The 20229-nt window shown below is 45.3% G+C and overlaps 1 protein-coding gene across 3 annotated transcripts in view; it reads right to left on the reverse strand.

The window, feature by feature from the left end:
- The window catches only part of CWH43 (cell wall biogenesis 43 C-terminal homolog), a 533223-nt gene that overhangs the window by 345492 nt on the left and 167502 nt on the right, over nucleotides 1–20229 (reverse strand). The window lies entirely within an intron of this gene.

Here is a 20229-nt window from a genome sequence, read left to right on the forward strand (position 1 = left end):
TTTAAATTATGTTAAAATCAACACCAGCATTGAAAGTATCTAGATAACCAGACCGATTGTGACATGAGCCATAGTATTTACAGTTGCGAAGTAAACAAGCAGTTCTTACTAATTTATGTGATGCAAGGCTATGTAGATACGCAATAGCACTGTAGCAATTCTGGCTTCTTAGTTTCTGGGATGCAATCATGGCATGTGTTCTGCACTGAACATGCCGTGCCACACCCTGAATTCAGCTTAATTTGACCAAAGTTGACATGAGATCCACGGTATGATCTATGTGACAAAACCAGGGAATTTGTCCCTTGTCCCTTGAGTCTTTGACACCTCCCTTGAAAGAAGATTCCCAAATGTTTGTTGGTTACAGGGGCCTTTTAATGTGAATGACTTGGCTACTGACCCCACTCTGTTGACCTCAATTCAGGAAACGTGGAACCAATGGTGTTGCCCTCTCATTTCGGAGAGGAACGTAAAATGACCAAGACCCATACCTGGAGAGGATGAGTCAGCCTGACATAGCTTGTGCACAGCAGAAGGCTGCTAAGTAGCGGCAAATGGGTTGATTCTGGTGTTAGGACCACATCTATTACGCGGCGGGCAGAGGAATCCCAGAACCCGCGAAATTCTGTCGAGACCAGGAGGGTTTAGAGCCAATGGAGCCCTGCTGCCATGGAGTGGGAGACGCAAACGCAGCGCACCAGAGTTGAGGATCCACAATGCCTAGCCGATTACCCACTGCAAGAGAGCCGACGATCAAACACGTGTGGCTCTACTACTAACGGAAGAGGCACCTCCCCAACAAGCAACCCCCCGGCAATCCAGGTATGCAGCCGACAAGGAGAAGAAGGAGGAGGGTGGTAAAGCACTGATGCAAACCATGAGGGGCTGAGGACAGTACACCATGACGGTGGTTAGTAATGGTGAATAGCCCATGCAAGGTTGAGAAATCCAGTACCCCATAAAGGAATGAGAATAAGGATGAGAACCTGAGACAGACTGAAGAGCAAAAAGGCCCATGCTGTGCTAACAGAACCACAAGAGAGACAGAAACACCATGGACGGGTGAACCTGAAGCAAGGACTCCACAAGGGGGTTAAAGCCACAAGAGAGTCCACAGTGTAAAGGACCAGAACGCTCAACAAAGGCTAAGAAATCAGGTGGTCCATGGAGGATTGAGAATCGGAATAATTTGCGACTGGCTGGAGAGCCTAAAGGCCCAGACAGGGCCAAGAGAGACCGGAAAACACCCTGGAGGGGTGTGCAAGAGACATAATTCATGCAGGGGACCAAATACTGTCGTAGCACGTGATTGACTGATCTGCAAATCCAAGTACCACAGCAAAAGTGAACTTTTTGAGTTGAGCAAGACATTAGTGTGGGGGTTAGGAGCCTAGACCTTCACCTAGGCCATCACGTCACCCCCATTCCACCTGACTCGCTAGATGCCATCCGCCCCTCTCCTCCCCGCCACCCTGTACTGTACCCTTCCTCTGTGCCCCCCTGTATCCTACCCCCGCAGTATATCTGTCCTGTTGATACCTCTGAAAAGCTCTCCGTTATGAATCTGTACGTATGGTATACCTCTGTAAAGTGCACTGTTGTATATTTGTACTGTAGTATATCTCTCTGAAGTGCTCCATTGCTTCTCAAAGCTAGGTCTGTGCTCAATAAATACAATAATAATAATGATAAAGGAGCTCTTTTTTCCTAGAAAACCAGGCAAGAGAAGGAACCTATTTGGACTGCACCAACAAGACAATGCCTGAGCTCAAAGGAGAGATCCAGGGACATCATTTGGATGTTGCCAGAGGTAGCACCTGCTATTCCTGGCTCAGTCTCTGCTACCCCTCGACCTGTCATTGCGACCCCTTTGCCATCTGTGTTTCTCGCTGTCTGCTTTGCACATCCAGTGAACAACTGGGCCTGTGATGAGAGGTGTGTGCCCCAGTGGCTTCTGCCACCAATCCTGCCTGGGCACTGCGTGACCTGACCCAGATCTGCCAGACCAGTATCACAGGCACATGGTAGATAGATGCAGGAAGAGATCATTAATTTACATGAATTTGCCCTGCGCCTTTGCAGTAAACCATCTATTGCTTCCTCAAGCAAAACAATATATATTTGGAAGGATAGCTCAGGGGCAACACAGTTGCTTTGGGAACAAGGGGATGCAGTGCAACATGGGTTCAGTTCCTGTTCCAGTGCATAGACGTTGGAGGAGGATGCCATTAAGCAAGATATAAAGGACCAAAGAAAATAATAAAATTGTCTCTTTTTTGTTTCTAGGGGTGAGGTCATGGAGCTTCTGTTGCTGTTTACATTTGAAAATAAAAGAAAACCTGCAATATCTGTGACCTGCAATACATCCTTCCCCTCCCCTATAACAAAAAAGCTGTGGGTTACTTACCAAATAAGCAAAACAGAAAGGTGATGGCTGGAAGGTTTCAAATCATTCATAACCATGGGCACAGTTCTGGCCAAATCTCCAGACCATTGTTTTTCAGCCTGCCTAGCTACTACAGAAGGGGATCGACCATATGCAACTCATGCTTAGTGCCACCCCAAAAGGGGCAGTCCAGCCCGATCTGCTAGGTCACATCCCTTCTGCACGAGTCCACAAGCATCCCCAGACATGTTGCAGCCTCATTGGGTGTCATGGGTGAGGAGAAGTCTAGGTCCCTAGGCCCAGCAGGCTTTTCTATGGGTGATTTTGTAAAGCTGCTGCTTACATTTTAATTAGAAAACCTTGCAATTACTGTGACCTGCAACACATCCTCCAACACGTCCCCTCTGTCTCCCATCTAACACAAATAAATGTGGGTTACTTACCAAATAAACAAAACAGAAAGGGAATAGCTGGAAGGTTTCAAATCATTCATAACCATGGCACAGCTCTGGGCAACCCTCCAGACCATCGTTTTTCTGGTTGGGCTTCTGTTGGTCCATTGCCGTTTCCAGTCTGTGGCCAGACACTTGGCAGGCACTGGATGTCTGCGCTTTGAAGTTCAGTCCTCTTCGAGATGCTCTGTATGTTTACAGTTTAGCCCCAGTGATGTACAATAGACCAGGTTATTGTGGGGACGTCTGCTTACATTCACAGTAATTTGGTAATATGAACATATACACACAGAGATATCACGCTACATATGGTGATCCATTCTCTTATGAAATGTATATCATATTACAGTGATATCGTAACCATATTTTTCTTAGTGTACTGAGGAACAATGCCATGTGTTGCCACTTCCTGTTTTGTCAAGGGGTAAAGGGCTATGTGCCATCACTTCCCATGATGTCACTTTAGGGTGGGGTCAAATGTCATCACTTCCTGTGATGTCATCAGAGGTCACAGGTCATGTGATGTCACTTCTGCTACCCCTGGCATTTTGATGAAATGACATCCTTGAAGAGATCCTGAGACATAATTGTGTGGGGGCCAAGCACCAGCCAGCACAAGCCAAGAAAGGGGGAAGTAAAACACGTTTCTGGACTGTGCTATGTTATCCTTGTTGTTAGTGGTAGGGTCAGTCAGTAGGATAGAATAGATTTGGGCAGAGGACACAGTTTATTTTGCAAGACGTCCTTACCAGCTCCAGCCTTTTATTTTATAGAAAAGGGAACCACCATAATAGAAGTAGAGATAGGGAACCACCATAATAGAAGTAGAGATAGACGAGGCATTTCTTTTCTTTAATAAAGCTAAGAACTTAAGACATTTCTTTTTGTCCTTCTCCAATGTCTGACTAACCATAAGTGGTGTCAGAAGTGGGTTGTGAACAGCCCAAAACAAGGTTGGTACCTATGTTAGTTCAGGGCCTGAACCCTAACGCCAAACTACCAAAGAAAAGCCACTCTTTCTATTGGGTTCAGTTTCTTCAGCACCAAAGAAGTCGAAATACCCAGCCAAGAAAGATGGCTGATCCCCACTGAGATTAGTATCTCTCCTCCCCAAGGGCGGTACATTAGATTAGCCACCAGATCTGGGTTAGCTTGGCGGTATTCACCCGATGTGGCTGCAGGTATAGTGAACCCACACTACAAGGCTAAGAAATCAGGTGGTCTATGGAGGACTGAGAATCGGGATAGTTTTTGACTGGCTGGAGAGCTAAAAGGCCCAGACAAGGACAAGAGAGTTAACCTACGAGAGGTCGGAACACCCTGGAGGGGTGAGCAGGAGATATAATTCATGCAGGGGGCCACATCCTGTTGTAACAGACTTGACTGATCTGCAAATCCAAGCATTGCAATAAATGTGAACATTTTCGGTTGAGCAAGACATTGGTGAGGGGTTCATGAGCCTAGACCTTCACCTAGGCCATCATATCGCCCCTGTGCCACCTGACTCTCTAGACTCTCTCCAACCCTCTCCTACCCACCACCCTGTACAGCTGTACCCCTCCTCTGTGCCCCTCTGTATCCTAGCCCCCACTGTATATCTGTTCTGTTGTTAGATCTGAAAAGTGCTCCGTTTTGAATCCGTACTTTTGTATACCACTGTAAAGCACTCTGTTGTGTATCTGTACTGTTGTATACCTCTGTAAAGTGCTCTGTTGCTTATTGTAGCTAGGTCCATGCACAATAAATACCATAATAATAAAAAATAAAGGAGCTTTTTTTCTACAAAACCAGGAAAGAAACAGAACCTATTTGGACTGCATCAGCAGGCCGACGCCTGAGCTCAAAGGAGAGATCCTGAGGACAATTGAGACAGGTCCACACAATAGCCAGCAGAAGCCAAGAAAGCGGGGAGTAAAACACTTTTCTAGACTGTGCTATGTTATCCTTGTTGTTAGTGGTAGGGTCAGTCAGTAGGATAGAATAGGTTTGGGCAGAAGACTATGTTTATTTTGCAAGACGTCCTGACGAGCTCCAGTTTGTTATTTTATAGAAAAGGGAACCACCATAAAAGAAGCAGAGATAGACAAGGCATTTCATGTCTTTAATAAAGTTGAGAACTTAAGACCCTATCTTTTTGTCCTTCTCCTATGTCAGACCTACCACATGTGGTATCAGAAGTCAAATGTGAATAACCTGATACAAGGTTGGGACCTGTGTTAGTTTAGGGTCTGAAGCCTAAAGCCAAAGAAAAGCCGCACCCCAATGTATTGGGTGGGTGAGATTTCTTCAGCACCAAAGAAGTCAAAATACCCAACCAAGAAAGATGGCTGATCCCCACTCAGATTAGTATTTCTCCTCTCCAAGGGGACTACCTTAGATAAGCTGCCAAATCTGGGTTAGATTGGCAGTATTCTCCCGATGTGGCTCCAGGCATAGTAGATCCAGCCTACAAGGAGAAATCCAAGTGGATTTACACAATTTAGGCAGTCAAAGTTACACTGTAAAGACAGGGGAACCCGTTGCCTAAAGAGTCCTAGAAAAAGCACTAAATCCCATAGTACAGGAGGTAGACACTCTTTTGCAGATATCCTGAGGATCTCTCCCTTCTTCTCCTGGGTAGGGTTCCCAAAGGAGATCTACACTGATCAGGGTACCAGATTTATGTCCCATCTCATGCAGGAGGTAAAGGAAATATTGAACATTAAAACCTTACAAACCTCTGTTTACCACCCTCAGACTGACTGTTTGGTAGAATTGTAATCAAACTCTATAGGGGATCTTGCTTAAGTTGGTGGAAATACCCTGGGCCCTTTTTGATGCACAGAAAACTTCCCAATCATCTCTTTCGAACGCCTATGTGGACGATATCCCATTTATGTTCTGGATAGGTTAAGAGAGACCTGGGAAGAGAGGGAGGAGGAAGGGTTACCCATATGTCAATCCACCCAAAAATTTAAATCCCACATGAAAGCGGTAAGAGACATTGTGAACTAATATCTCTTGAGGCACAGGAACACCAGAAAAGTCTTCATGACGGGCAGGATGTAATGAAATATTTCTTGGTAGGAGATCCAGTATTGGTCCTGTTACCTACATTCGAGAATAAGATGGTGTCAAAATGGTATGGCCCATACAAAATACTTGAAGAAGGACCCCTCAATTACCTAGTTTCCCAACCTGAGAGATGGCAGAAAACACAGGTCTACCATATCAACCTCCCGAAGGACTGGAAGGCAGACCCAGTTGGGCAGAGCACAGTCACCATGGCGAAACTGTTGGTTGAGAAAGAACATGGTCTCGATTTTATCCTACAAAGAAATCTCGCTGCCATCCAAAAACTAGACATTCAGGACCTACTGGATCAATTCCTTCAGGTAGTCTATGAAGAACCAGGGAGGGTAACTTCTTCCATTACATCTGTACACCTCTGGGACAAATGGTGAACCTAAAACCATACCGCATCCCTGAAACCCAAGGAAACCATAGAAGACCATAGAAGAAGATGTTCCCAATATGTAAAATCTCGGTGGGATAGAGCCATCCAACAGTGTTTTGTTCTCCCACTGGTACTCATCACCAAACCCGATGGTCTTGGTGGCTCTGCATTGATTTCAGAAGGCTAAATTACAACTCAGTCTTTGACAACTACCCAATTCTGAGGAAAAATGAGTTAATTAAAAGATTCGGAACGCCAAATGTATCTCAGCTTTAGATTTCACCAAGGCCTACTGGGCAGGTCCCATTTAACCTCTCTGGCAAAGAAAAGGCTGCATTCTCCACTTCACAGGGGTTGTTTCAGTTCACTGTACTTCCTTTTTGTCTTCATGGCATCCCTGCCACCTTTCAAAGTTTAATGGATAAAGTGCTCAGACCCTACTACGCTTATTTCGATGACATTGTGATTCATAGTAATAGTTGGGAGGAACATCTGTACTACTTCTATGAAATCACCAGAGCCTTACAGAAGTTGGCACTCTGGGCTATTCCAAAACAATGCCAAGGTTCATCCCTAACTTCTCAACCCTTGCCACACAACTTCAGAGATAATCTCAAAAACAAATAAGCTTTTCTGGACAGGCTAAAGCAAATAGTTTGTGATGAACCTGTTTGTTTCTTTATTTATAAAATTTTTGTAATGCCCAAACCCAGAGGTATCACAGTGTTTGTACCAGAATATGTGAGACAGGTAAATTATTCTATCCTGCTGTTGCCTGATTTCAACTGTGCGTTCATTTTACAGAAGACGCATCCAAAGTAGGCCTGGGAGCAGTACTCTCACAACTACATGCTGGATGAAAACATCCAGTCCTATATACTAGTAGGAAACTGCTCCCACAAGAGTAATCCAATGCCACTGTAAAGGTAAAGTCCCTCGTTATAAGATCATCCTACATACTATTTGGGGGGGCAGAAATTCTGCCTGGTTACTGAGCATTCTCCCGTAACCTGTATGAGTCTAAGAAAGGACTCCTATGCCCGAGTAATGAGATGGTTTGTAGACTTGCAGCCTTTCTGTTTCTCAGTAGAACACTGGATGGGAAAAGAACAAGAAAGTGTGGACTTCCTCAGCAGATTCCTTAATGGAGGGTTATGTGACTAATCCAGGGAATTTGTTCCTTCTCCCCATCGGGGATCTACCCCCTTTGAGACTAGGGAGATGGGCCCACTTCACAACATACTCGCTAGGGGACAGGGCAAGCGGGATCTTACTGGGGGTGAACCCCCCTTAGAGAACAGATAAAGAGTCTGTGACACCTCCCTTGAAAGAAGAATCCCAATTGTTTGTTGGTTACATGAGGACGGAACACGATTAACATGTACAGGGGCCTTTAACTGTGAATTGCTTGGCTGCTGACCCCACTCTGTTGCCTCAATTCAGGAAATGCCTAACCAATGATGTTTCCCTTCTTGTTTCAGAGAGGAACGTAGAAGGGCTGAGACCCGTACCTGGAGAGGAAGAGCCAGCCTGAGGTAGCTCACGCACAGCAGAATCATGCGCTGTTGCAGTGAGCTGATTGATCCTAGAGGCAGGACCATGTCAATTACTTGGTGGGTGGAAGAATCTCAGAGCCCATTGAACGCTGCCAAGCCCAAGAGGGCTAAGAGCCTGAGGAACTCTGGTCCCGTGGAGTGGAAGACCGAATGGCTGAAAACACAGTGCACCAGCGTTCAGGCACCACAACGCCTAGCCGAGTACCTGCTCTGCTGTGGGAGAGCCGACAATCACTGAAATGCAGCTCTACAGCTACTGGAGCATCCACCTCGCCTGACGAGCAAAGCTGCTGAGACCCAGGTAAGCGACCGACATGGAGGAGAGGAAGGAGGACGGTAAAGCACTGAAGCACACCCTAAAAAGGTGAGGACAGTGCGCGACGATTATGGCCAGTGAGGCCGAGTAGCCCACGCAAGGCTGAGATTTACAATACCCAGGGAGGAATGGAGGACGGTATGCCACGAATACAGCCAGTGAGGCTGGATAGTCCATGCAGGCCTGAGAGACCCTGTACCCCATGAGGGGAGGAGGAGAATACATCAGACATATGGCCAGTGAGGCCGTATAACCCACACAGGACAGAAGACTATGTGCCTCGTGAAGGGATGAGAATAACGAGCACCTGAAACAGATTGAATAGCGAGAGGGCCTATGCCAGGTTAACAGTGCCAGAAGAGAGACATAAACAACCTGGAGGGGCGAACCTGAAGCAGGGACTTTACAAGGGTGTGAAAGCCACAAGAAAGTTTGATGGTCTGACTGTCTGGATAGCCCAGCCAGGGTTAAGAAACCAAGGGCTCCACGGAGACTATTAAGATAATCCAGGTCTGGGTAAAGAGCCAAAAGACCCAGACCGGGCTGATGGAGATAATAACCTACGAGAGGCCGGATCAAGAAATAGAATTCACACAGAGAGGCCAAACCCTGTAGTAGCACACTATTGACTGATCTGCAAATCCAAATATTTCAACTAAAGACTGAATTTTTTTGAGTTGAGCAAGACATTGGTGAGGGGGTCAGGAGCCAGTTTTTTTCCTAGAAAACCAGTAAACAACATTTTCTTAAAAATACAGAACTTATTTGGAGTGCACCATCAGGCTGAGGTCTAAAATAAGTGGAGTGATCCTGAGACACAATTGGTTGGGGTTGCGCACAAGAAAGGTATGAGAAAAAAGGTTCTCTGTGCTATGCTCTGTTTTCTTTGTTGTTAGTTGTAGGGTCAATAAGTAGGGTAGAAAAGGTTTGAACATGTCGGAGTGGTCAGGAAAGGTCCATAATATTAACAGGGATTCATGTTGCACGCATAATATTGATGACAGGGGCGGGGGGCATCAAACTGGGCACACAGTTGCAAACCCATATTTATCGAGTGCAGGTAATTGTGGATGGGATATGTTACTTTTAGTGTTACAGTTGTTTAGAATGTATGCATATTAGATCTTCACGCACATAGAAAGATTCAATATTAAAACTGCAAATGCAACATGAACACAATCCACACAATGGGGTGCTTTGCATAAAACATGGTAGTTGGGACTCTCTTGCAAAATGCATGGTTGACTTTTAAACTGATTTTCGCAGGTTTTCAGATGGCAGAAAAATTTTTAATTTCTGTGGTGAGCGGCTGCACATGAATTTTAAGTAGCAGGGACATTCTTGACGGAAAAAGAATGAGTCACCTAGTAAGCAGGTCAGCGTACGAACAGGAGAAGGTTTATGATTTAACAGTCCCACAAGTGAACAGATGTTATCGCGCTCATTGTATTGAAGTCGCTCGAGGGGGTTGGTCATTTCTTTGGTGGTAATAAAAGTGAGCCCCATGGCCAGGCTATCCGGCGGTTAATTGTTTTTACTGGTCATCAGAAACTGTATATTCTGGTGTTGTGTTTCGCATAAATGAGTAGGTCTTCTGAAGCGCCAGGAGTCTTGGGTATTGAGATCGCAATCAGTTGTTCAACAAAGATCCTGTTTATTCAGACATTCCTCTATTTGCTAAAATATGTAAACTGACCATGTGCAATCACACTTAAAGTTAAAGGCCTTAGGCCAGTTATTGCAGGCAATTAATTACGTTTTCAATACCAACATTTAACCATGTACTGACGTCATGGTCTACTACGGACGAATCCTAAGAAGAGGTATGTTCTGAATATGATCTTTAGATGACAATCAAGATAAGACTGGTCAATGAAAATGGAAGAATTGTGAAAAGATGGGATTTCTTTGAGGAAGTGTATTTAGGGGGCTGGATTTAAATAGAGTATCTGGGAGTGTTTTATTTGTTGCAGAAAGTATGTAGATGCCAACTGATGTTGTATCATTGAGACTTGGGTTAGTTTGGTCCTGCAATACCATGTAACCGCTTCCTGGAGCTTTGTACAATAAACATACTTTATGTTTATGGTTGGTCTGTTTGGGTTAAGGTGATTAAAGGCCCATCTGCACAGACAGATGACAATATTTATTTTGCAAGACGTCCTGATGAGCACTAGTTTGTTATTTCATCAATAGGGAGCCACCATCAAAGAAGTGGGGATCTATGAGACATTTCTTTTATTTAATAGAGTTCAGACACTTGAGAACATGTCTTGTCTGTCTTTTATGTCTGACCTACCACATCTCACACACCAGAGTGAAAGAAATGCTGTGTATTGCAGAAGTACATTATTGTCAAATACTATTCCCAATCTCACTTTTGGTGAACCGTACCTCCCCTGAATGCCATTTGGAGTGGCTAGGACAGCTGTTTTGAAACTCGGTTGATCGCTTTTCAATTCCTAGTATATAATTATGTGACTACTGATCTCTTAAGGAAGGGATGCTGTTAGTAGTTGCTAGTTTTAGTAGGTCTTTGTGTGCGCTTGTCATCTGAGGCAAAATAAATGTATGCATGACTTTGACAGCTCAGATAATTACTTAAGCTATGCTGAGGAATATAGAACAAAATACATTAATTGTTTTTACCAAAACATTACAAATTAGAAAATTAAGTTTCCATGTCACATTTTCTAGCACATCTAGGCAATCGTCTACCGTCAGAGAATATTAGGCAGTTTCATTCTTTCTTCACTTTGGTAGGTGCGGGAGGAGTCAGAACGAGGCGCATTGAAATTTAAGATACAACTGATAGATTAGATCCTTAGTTCTGAAACTAAGAAGGTTGTACTCAATTGTTACAGCTGAAACGATTAGAAGGTGGGGTGTGTGCAAAGATCAAAGAGCTTTACAGTATTATCATTAATCTGTCACAATGTGTTAGCTTGACCCCTGCTTCAGATGATGTGCAATTAATTGAAAAACTGAGGTGGTTCATGAATTCTCCAAACAGCCAATTTATATGCGTATAAATAGAATTGAGTCAATGTTGCTACCTGAATAATCTTCTCGGTGACAGTAAACTGGGACAAGTCCAAACCCCTTCTATAGGATTTTGTCACTCTGGACCAAACCTACATTCATCCTTCCTCGTTGGCTCATTGAGCTGAAGCTACTTCTCCCAGCATTACAAAACAATCACACTGGTCCTCATTGATTTGATTTGATTTGATTTGATTTATTTCTTATAGAGCGCTACACACCCGTAGGCCTCAGAGCGCTACACAAAACAAAACTTACAAACAACATCAATATAATAAATAAAGATAAATAAATACAGGGGAGCAATCTGGAGTAGCATCAGAGAAGGAATATGTAAAAGTGAACATTTGTTAATGATTAGGTATCATACTGAAGTAATCAAGAAGATAAGATCCCAAAGGTAGGAGAACTATTCAGATTACAGATAATAGCAGAATCAGATAATAAGCTCGAGATTAGTAGAGCCCCTAGGAAAGTATTTACACAGTTTCAGGTACATATGTAGAGTGCTAAGTCCACATCCTATCACAATGCAGTCACTATTCCCTTGGGAGCACCAACTGGGCAAGTTGATTCTACGTTGGAATTTTAAGTCGGACAAGCGCACTACGCCTGGCCCCGTTCGTGCACATAGCTAGGCCAGAACTTTATTATGGGGTGCTTCTCTGGGTTCATTCTTCATTGGTCTGGGGACATTGGAAATAACAAAGTTCCGAGTGTCCAACACTAAAGCCTTAGTGTCTTCATCCTCCAAAGGTGGCATATTCATTTTCCTGAGGCGCACAGTCCTTGGGTCTGTCCTTCTGGGCTTCTGAGCCTCACGATAACCACCCAACCGTACTGGCATGGGAACAAACACAGGTTCTACCAAAGCCAAACTGGGTTTTTGTAGTGACTTATTCGCTAAAGGAGGAGGGGCGGAGTCTATGTCATTTTGGGGGAAACAAAGGTCAGCCCTAGGGCCAGTATGCGACACCATCGGCAGGTCAAGAGAGGATGCAGCTTCTTTGTAAAGAAACTCTGTCTGGGTGTAGCAAGTTCCTTTAGGCTGTTAACTCAAGGGTGGAAAGTTATTTGCTTCTGGCCAATCAGTTTGAGAGGAGCGTGACATCTTCTTATCAGGCGACACCGTCTTTAATGGATCATTGGTTTTGTGCTCATTTCTAAGAAAGAAAAATTCATGATACTTTTCAGCTGAAATGTCTAAGGTCACAAGCCATGCATCAAAGTCTTGCAGTTCTTCAACTCTGTGATGAGAGATTCTTTCCAAAAACTCCAGTGTTCAAGAACACCATTCTTGTTAGTACTTTCCGGTGAAAGAGAAGGAGAGAGTGGGAGCAAGGCGGGGGTGAGGATGTCACTACTCCCCCCTGTTAAAGAGGGTATCAGCGTAATAGGGAATAGACAGTCCCTATTTGATTCAATAATTGGGACAGGCATTTGAAAGATCTTATTGGGAGTATTTTCACTGCTGAGCGTAACTGGTGTCATAAAAGTAGGTACACTGGAATTGTTAGCCAGCAAGTTAGTACTAACTGCCCTGGAAGCTAGGTACTTATTTTTTGTTGTGTCCATAGTTACTGGGCTCTGTAGGACACAGGTCAGACCAGCATCAGGGGTTGTGCAGGAATCAGGAGAACCCAGGGAGTCGAGCAGTAACTCGGGATGCCTAATACTGAGACGTTGTCTCCTACGAGTACTATGAGCTAAAACGTCAGCCTCTCGATCTTTTTTAGGAACCGGCTGTGAAACCAGGAAATCAGCTGCAGGGTTAATTAAAGACATCATAGGCAGCTGCTGCCTAATTAACCTTGCATGGGGCGCAGAGCGTCTAGAAAAAAGTAAAAGGAGACCCTGTTTATAAGGGATATAATTGCTGAGTCTGATCTTTTCCGTGGGGTCCGTAAGCCACTGAATCCGTGGGTACAGCAGGGCACAGCAGGGCACAACAGGAGAGCAGTTTCAGTCCTCTTCCCAGAGGAGAGAGCCCGAAGCAATGCAGGGGTCGGAGCAACGCGGAAGCAACGTGCGCTGGCACACCAAGAGGGAATTGTAAGAGGAAAGACCTAACGCAGCACAGGAAAGCCGTCAAGCCGCACTGCCGTGAAACGGACAGCCGCTTCTGATGCCGTCTTCATTATGAGTTTGGAGGTAGCCATGGACCTATTAGCTCCATGGCTGCCTCCAAACCGGGCTCCATTACCGTGTTCCTGCAATGGGGACTTACCGGGTCATTTCGACATAGGAGGACCCGGTAAATCCTCCTTGCAGGAACCATTCCCCATTCCCAATTGAGCCCCAATAGGGCTCAATGGGAATGGGGAGGGAGGTAACAACGGGCACATTACTAGTGTCCCGTTGTTACGTCCCTCTTCCCCTCGAGGGACCATGAAAAGATGTCTGGTTTTACAAGACGTCTGATCCGGGTCCTACAAAGCGAACCTCGTAATCAGCCTTGACAGAATGAAGGGGGCCGGTCCCATACCGGCCCTCTTCATTCCGTCAGCGCAAGAGTCGTAATGAGGCCCACTGAGTCTTTTAAATTGACCACAACTATACAATAATTCTTAGTCCTACAACAGGCCTTTCATGTTGTAGCCGTCTAAGATCAGATTTCAGTCCAATGCATTTTAATGGCAAATACAGTTGGACTAGCATTTCAACGTTAAAGAGACTGATTGCAATATTGAAAGGTGGAGACATTTGACAATCCCGACAACTATGGCAATGAAATTCTCTCATCGCAAAGCAACCAAACGTCAGTTGCTGAAGCCATGCTGAGTCACCAACACACACTTGGCAGCGATGATGCTCCCAGGTACACAATAGTTCAAAACAATTACTTTGAAAGTAAAATAAAACATTTGTACAAGCAATGTAACGTAATGGAAGTGGTCTTGAATAGAGCCCTTCTGCCACTATTGCTGGCCTCACTGCACATGGTTCAGCAAGAATAAATGGAGGTGGGTGTTCTGTAGTGGGACAGTGAGAGAGGCAGATGTAAAACCTATAGTGTTGATGGGAGCAGGTCGGAAGTACACAATTCCTGAGTGCCAATCTGATGGCTGAGAAACTTTGGAGTATGTTATCCATAGGGAAGGGCCTAAAATCTGATAGACTACAGCGCTTTGGGTCTGGTTAAATGCTGATATGGGAAAAGTTGATGTGACTAAAGAGGATAGCCTAGTTGTGGTTCAAGCAGTGTTGATGTGCTAATGTCTAGGCCTATGGTGGCCATCTGTCGGGGGGCTGTATTATGTTATATGATTTTTGTAAAGCACCTACTCCATTGTTATGGCCTCGATGCAGTGTGGGAGTGAAGGCCCTTCGGAAGATCATTGTGCAAACAGGAAAATACAGCAGCTTTACATTGCATGTGAACAGTAATTAGAAATTAGGTGACTATTCAATTACTAGGAGAGATGTCTAGTATGCAACATTATAAACAACCATGCAACATAGTGTTTTCAGGTTCAGAGATGACTGCTATGTCAGTAACTATGTGACAGCTGGACTGAAACGTGTGTAGTGTAAGGTGCTAGGACAACTTAGATATGTGTCTGTTAGTCAGGGGAAGAGAGTAGTAGGCCTTGCAAGGCAAAACAACCTGCAACCCTGCACTTCCACCACTGGCCATTTGCAGATAGGTCCCATTTTTCTCAGTTCACAATGCCACCTGACAATCCCCTCTCAATCGCTCTCTCTCTCTCTCTCTCTCTCTCTCTCTCTCTCTCTCTCTCTCTCTCTCTCTCCCCCCTCTCTCTGTCTCAAATAGAAACATTGCATCCCATGTACAATGAAACAAGCATCTGAGGGAAAAGGACGGTCTGGAAACTACAAACATTACTCTGGGCTTCCTACTGAGGCTTATTTGGTTACAAAAGGCAATCATGAAATTGGGATTGGTGACAAACATTAGTAGTAACATCTTTGGGATGTGGTCAGAAAAGAATGATTTTTTTTCTCAATTGATGTAGTTCCCTATAGTTTGCAGTGGTTTTTTGGCGCCCTGACTTATTTTCGTAAAATAATTCGAATTTTTCCAAAGTATCAAGGAAATCTGCGATTGCATGTTTTAACGGGCTACTCTGCTAGCACATAAGGATACCAACTACCAGGGACGACTCCAGGAAATGCAGGTCTGCCTATATAACGCTGAATCGTTTGGGACGTGGGAACAGTACAAGTGGGTTTATTCCCCAGCTTCAGTGTATGCTAGAGACCTAGCGGCTTCCATAGCTAAAGCTGAGACTGTTAGAAGCTACGAGGCATACAGTGGAAACCCAATATCGATTCATGTTCCTTTAGTTATACTTTTTCTTATTCAAGTCACCATTCCATTGCTCTTTCCAAAGTACACACAACAAAATGGCATTTTAAAAAAAAGATATATAGTTGATCCAACTTAAATGCAAGGCTGTGACCGACTGTCAATTATCATGAATCATCCAATTGGATCTAAATTAAGTCTGTCCTCCTCATCTATAAGAGATAAGAATTCACTTTCTGCAGGTAGACATTAGAGATGGTACGACGTCCTTTCATCGCCTGCCTTTTCATCCCCAGGCTTTTCGAAGTGCACATTCCATCGAATGTGCTCATCACATTTTTTAGGGGGTGTGTGAGAAAGGGCAGATAAGGGTTTGGGCGGGTGGGCAATGGCAAAGATTAAGTGTGGGAGGCGGGTCTGGGGGGTACCCCCCCAAAAAAACAAAAAAAAAACGATGAGCACATTCAATGGAATGTGCACGTTAAAAAGCCTGGGGATGAAAAGGCAGGTGATGAAATGACATGGAACCTTAGAGAGAACTCTCTTCTGCATGTAGACCTTATTATGCGTGAAGTTTTATTGGTTACATTTCCAAATATGGTTGTGCAATTTAATTTGAGTGTTAAAGTCTTCTTTTATTATTTTGTTGTTACTCAGCTGCATGCTCTGTTTCAGCTGTAGAATAGGGGGGTGCTGGGTAAAAACTTGAGGCCGCCAAGTCAACCAATCAGCTTAATGTTGTCTTTCCTATATCCACAGCAAGGTGAAATCGACCCGGTAATGGTTGTATTGAAGCTGCATTCAGTAATGGTGTCCACTACAGAAAACATGGCAGCAATCATTACAATGAATTGCGATGGACTGTGCAAAAAAGCAGCCACAGTCCATCACAATCCAATCCCTCCTCAGGCATAAAAAGACTGATCCACAGAGAATCTTGAGGATGTCCAGCACAGAGCAGAACGCCTTTCTACGAAACTTTGGTTTAGCGTTTTCTCAATGGGTTCCCCGACCACGTGCAAAACCCAAGCATAATGGCTTTCCCAAGTGTTATTTTATTTGTGCATTCGGTTTATCTCTTCTGTGCCCGCTGCATTATAGAGCTAGAGATACAGTATTTAAAGGGACAGTTCTTGCTTGATGAGAAATAATTAAATATGTAATTCTACTAAACGAGTCTCCTTAACATCTTCTACCAGCAGTTCATTGTATTCTGATAACTGCTGGCTCCTTGGAATATCTGCTAATCTTAAATTCTGTGATTCTCTGCTCTAAGTGCCCTCCCAGGGAATGGACTGGGCAGGGGTAAAACTTTGGAGAAAGGGAACCTTTGAAAATAACGATCTGACGAGGCAGAGAAAGTGAGCACAGAAGGCCTTTGAAGGGAGCTCTCAGCGGGGGGGGGGGGGAGAGTGGGGGTTGAGGCATTGGCCTTCACTGAGCTGCCCTCTGGGGTCTCAAGAACTTGAAGAACCTTGCTGCATATGACAGGGGTGAATCAGCTTCAAGTGTGAGCCTCGGGCTGCGTGCCAGTCTAGCCTGGGCACCCATGGGGCTTCAGGGCATATCGGCCCACCTGGGGGCCAGTACAGAGGTACCCAGAAGATCAGGCCCAAGCAAACGTGTGTGGGGCAGCCCGAGAGTCAAAGAAACCTCAGCAGCAGCATGGCCTGCCCTGGGACCTGTCGGGGCGGGAACGAAGACAGGCAACCCCCTGGCGCGTGAATGGATGGTGGCCTGGGTGACATCTGGAGTGCCCAGCCTGAGCCATGTGAGTGAGCAACCAGGGACAAGGCTTTGAAGCCTTGGTGCTTGAAGGCCCGCCCCGGGGCAAGTTGGAGGGCCTAGAAAACGAATTTGTTGCTGGTTACTGGCACGCACAGGCAAGGTGGGCAGGCTGGCAAAGAAAGGATCCCTGGGTTGTGTCCTCATATTGGCCCGGTTAAGAGACAACCCTGCACCTGAGGATGGGGAAGGATTGGTGCGGGCCACTCGTCAGTGCCAGTGACGGAGTGGGCAGGCTCCGCTGCACACTGAAGCTCCCCAGAAGGCAGAGAGTGATTTCGGCTGGGCGCTGTGGTGGTGAATGAATGTGTGCTGCCTCAACCTGGGCACAGGGTGCTGCGACCAGGACTGGGCCCTACGGGCCCTATGGCGGTGAGAGGAGAAGTGCTCCCTTGTGGTACATGATGTATCATAGATCAAAAGACCCTCCCAACCTGCAGCAGTGAGTGAGCATGGCACTCCAAAGGCAACGAGGCACCCCAAAGGACAGCAAAACCCGGGCTGCGAGGCTGTGAAAGTGGTGCCTTACAGGGGCACAGGGCGTTGCAGCAGTGACTAACACCTGGGTGGGGAGCAACCACATGGGAGCAGCAAGAAGGCACAGGCCACAACCCCAGCAACAGCACCAATGTACTGTGCTTGACTGCTAGAGCCCTAAAACCCTTTGCAGCACGTATACCACTCTCCTTCTCCACACAGGCACTTCCCTCCACTCTCCTCAACAATTACAATACCATCATCATACAGGCACTCAACAAAATTGCCCTCTCAAATCACAAAAACCCCACATCCACAACAGCTCCCTCCTCCCTATCAAGTAGGAAGCCAGACACCTAGAAAGCGCCTGGGAAAAGAACCCATACTCTGTCACCTGAACACCACTCAAACTCTGCTGCAACAAATACAAAACTGCCATACGCAATGCCAAAGCCACTCATTACTTCTAAGAACTCCAATCTGCCATAAATTGTATTCAGAAACTATTCAACAATGTGAAATATCATCCATCTCCAAACCAGCATCTTTCAACAAACCTGCATCCAACTTTATAAGTTGCTATCACCTGTGAAACTCAAAAAGCAAATCCTCAACAGCAGGCACGGGACATCGGCATGACCCTTCTCTGCAGAACTAACAGGGCCACTTCCAATCCCGCGCTGGCACGAGGGGGTGGTAGTCAGCACACTACCAAGTAAAACCACAAGACAGGGTACAGTACATTTAAAGGCAAACACAGAAACACTGATGTAACAGAGCCACTGATAACAGAAATAGCTGCATCGCTTTACATATAACACGATGAAATAAAAATACACAGCTGCAGCCCGCTACATAAAAAGATCACAATCACAAAGGCTTTTATTTATTGTCTCACTGTTATCTCTCCTGTGGCTTGTATTACTGGTAAACGCTGCCTACAGCTGACTTTGAGCACAGTGTCAAATACTGGAAGTGGGAGCTGGAGCTGGCAGCTATCTCCGCTGCAGTGTGTTCAGCGCGGAAATAGGGAAGTGGCCAACACCCAGCACAAAGCAGAAAAGGGAAGTAGCCAGGTGTGTAATGGACAGTTTACTAGGTTTCAGTGGGGAACAGGGAAGGTGGGTCAGTAAGGCAGGAGTGTGACAAGTCAATGTCCCTTCTAGCGAGGTGAAGCCTCGGTGTCAGCGAAAATCATTCCAACATGAAGCCATCAACATATATATTTTTATAGATCGATTCAGAACTGCGCTTGTAGGATGACGTTATGGCAGCCAGGTCTGTTGTGGGAGCAGGAGAGTGAATTTAAATTGAGGTCAATGGAATGGGAATGAGTCCTGTGTGATGAGTAGGACCAGGTGGGAGGCATTGGGCGAGTGAAATTGTTGCACCCTCGCGCGCGTTTAGTTATATAGGGATGCTAGTGTGATTGTAGCAAACAAGGGAGGCAAAGAAAATAGATTGAAGCCAAACTTGGAGGGAGGCAAAGAAAACAGATTGAGGCCAAACTTCGCATATACCACAGTCATAATACAACCCAGCACAACGCGCTTTAAAACACATTGGCCACATATGAAAACACTAGGTGCACCAGGCAAGAGAGGCGATCAAGAGGCAATGTTTATTCCCCATTAAGGTGAGCCTGCAGGCAAAGCTCAAGAGGCGTCTGGCGTGAACGGAGCATGTGGTAATAGCATACCACTTAAACACCTTGGAGAGAGAGGCAATGACAAGACGCAGACATTATTTAAAACCACAACTTCACGAGCGACCAAAAAAACTGACAGCCCAAATCATGCGCAACAATTCTACAATGGCAGCGTCCTGATAAGGTGACGGCCAAAAGCAATAGAGTCTTTTAGAAAGCTTGGGGGCCATGTGACAAAACACAGAGGCTCTCCCCAGCGACCTAGCAACACTGTAACCTCTGCACCCAAAAAACGATGTTACAATCAATTGTAATATTTACACAGATAATCACATCCAGGGCTCACCCTGCAGCTAGGGGCATAGGCATGACCCCTTTAAACACAGAAACCTTACTTAAGCCATGGATCCTGGGACAGCTCCTAGAGGCCACTGGCTGGAATGCACAAGATCACACAACCAGATGACAAATGCTGTGGTAAATGCAGTACAAAAATGCAGCGCTTTGCATTCAGCGCTTTACTTTCAGACACCTCAGATAAGACACATGACACAAAATGAACAGATGCAGTACTGTACATGTAATGACAAAGTTGACACGAACTAAGCAGCTGCAGAACTGTACCTGTAATGACAATTGGACAGGAGGCAGGTGACAGAGCAATGAAAAATGATGGAGCTCTGACATTTATGCGCCAACGTTGTGCATTATTAACACAGCAAAGCTGAACTCGTGCATGCTGTGCAAAATAAAAAGGTAGTATGTGCCGGTGCTGGCAGCTACTAATTAAACTGTAGAAGGAAAAAGAAGAACTAGCCAATACCCTGCTCTGCAGGGCCTGGCAGTTGTTAAAAGGGGAAG

The sequence above is a fragment of the Ambystoma mexicanum genome, chromosome 6q (assembly GCF_040938575.1).
Source record: "Ambystoma mexicanum isolate Mex_15411 chromosome 6q, UKY_AmexF1_1, whole genome shotgun sequence".
Taxonomy (NCBI): domain Eukaryota; kingdom Metazoa; phylum Chordata; class Amphibia; order Caudata; family Ambystomatidae; genus Ambystoma; species Ambystoma mexicanum.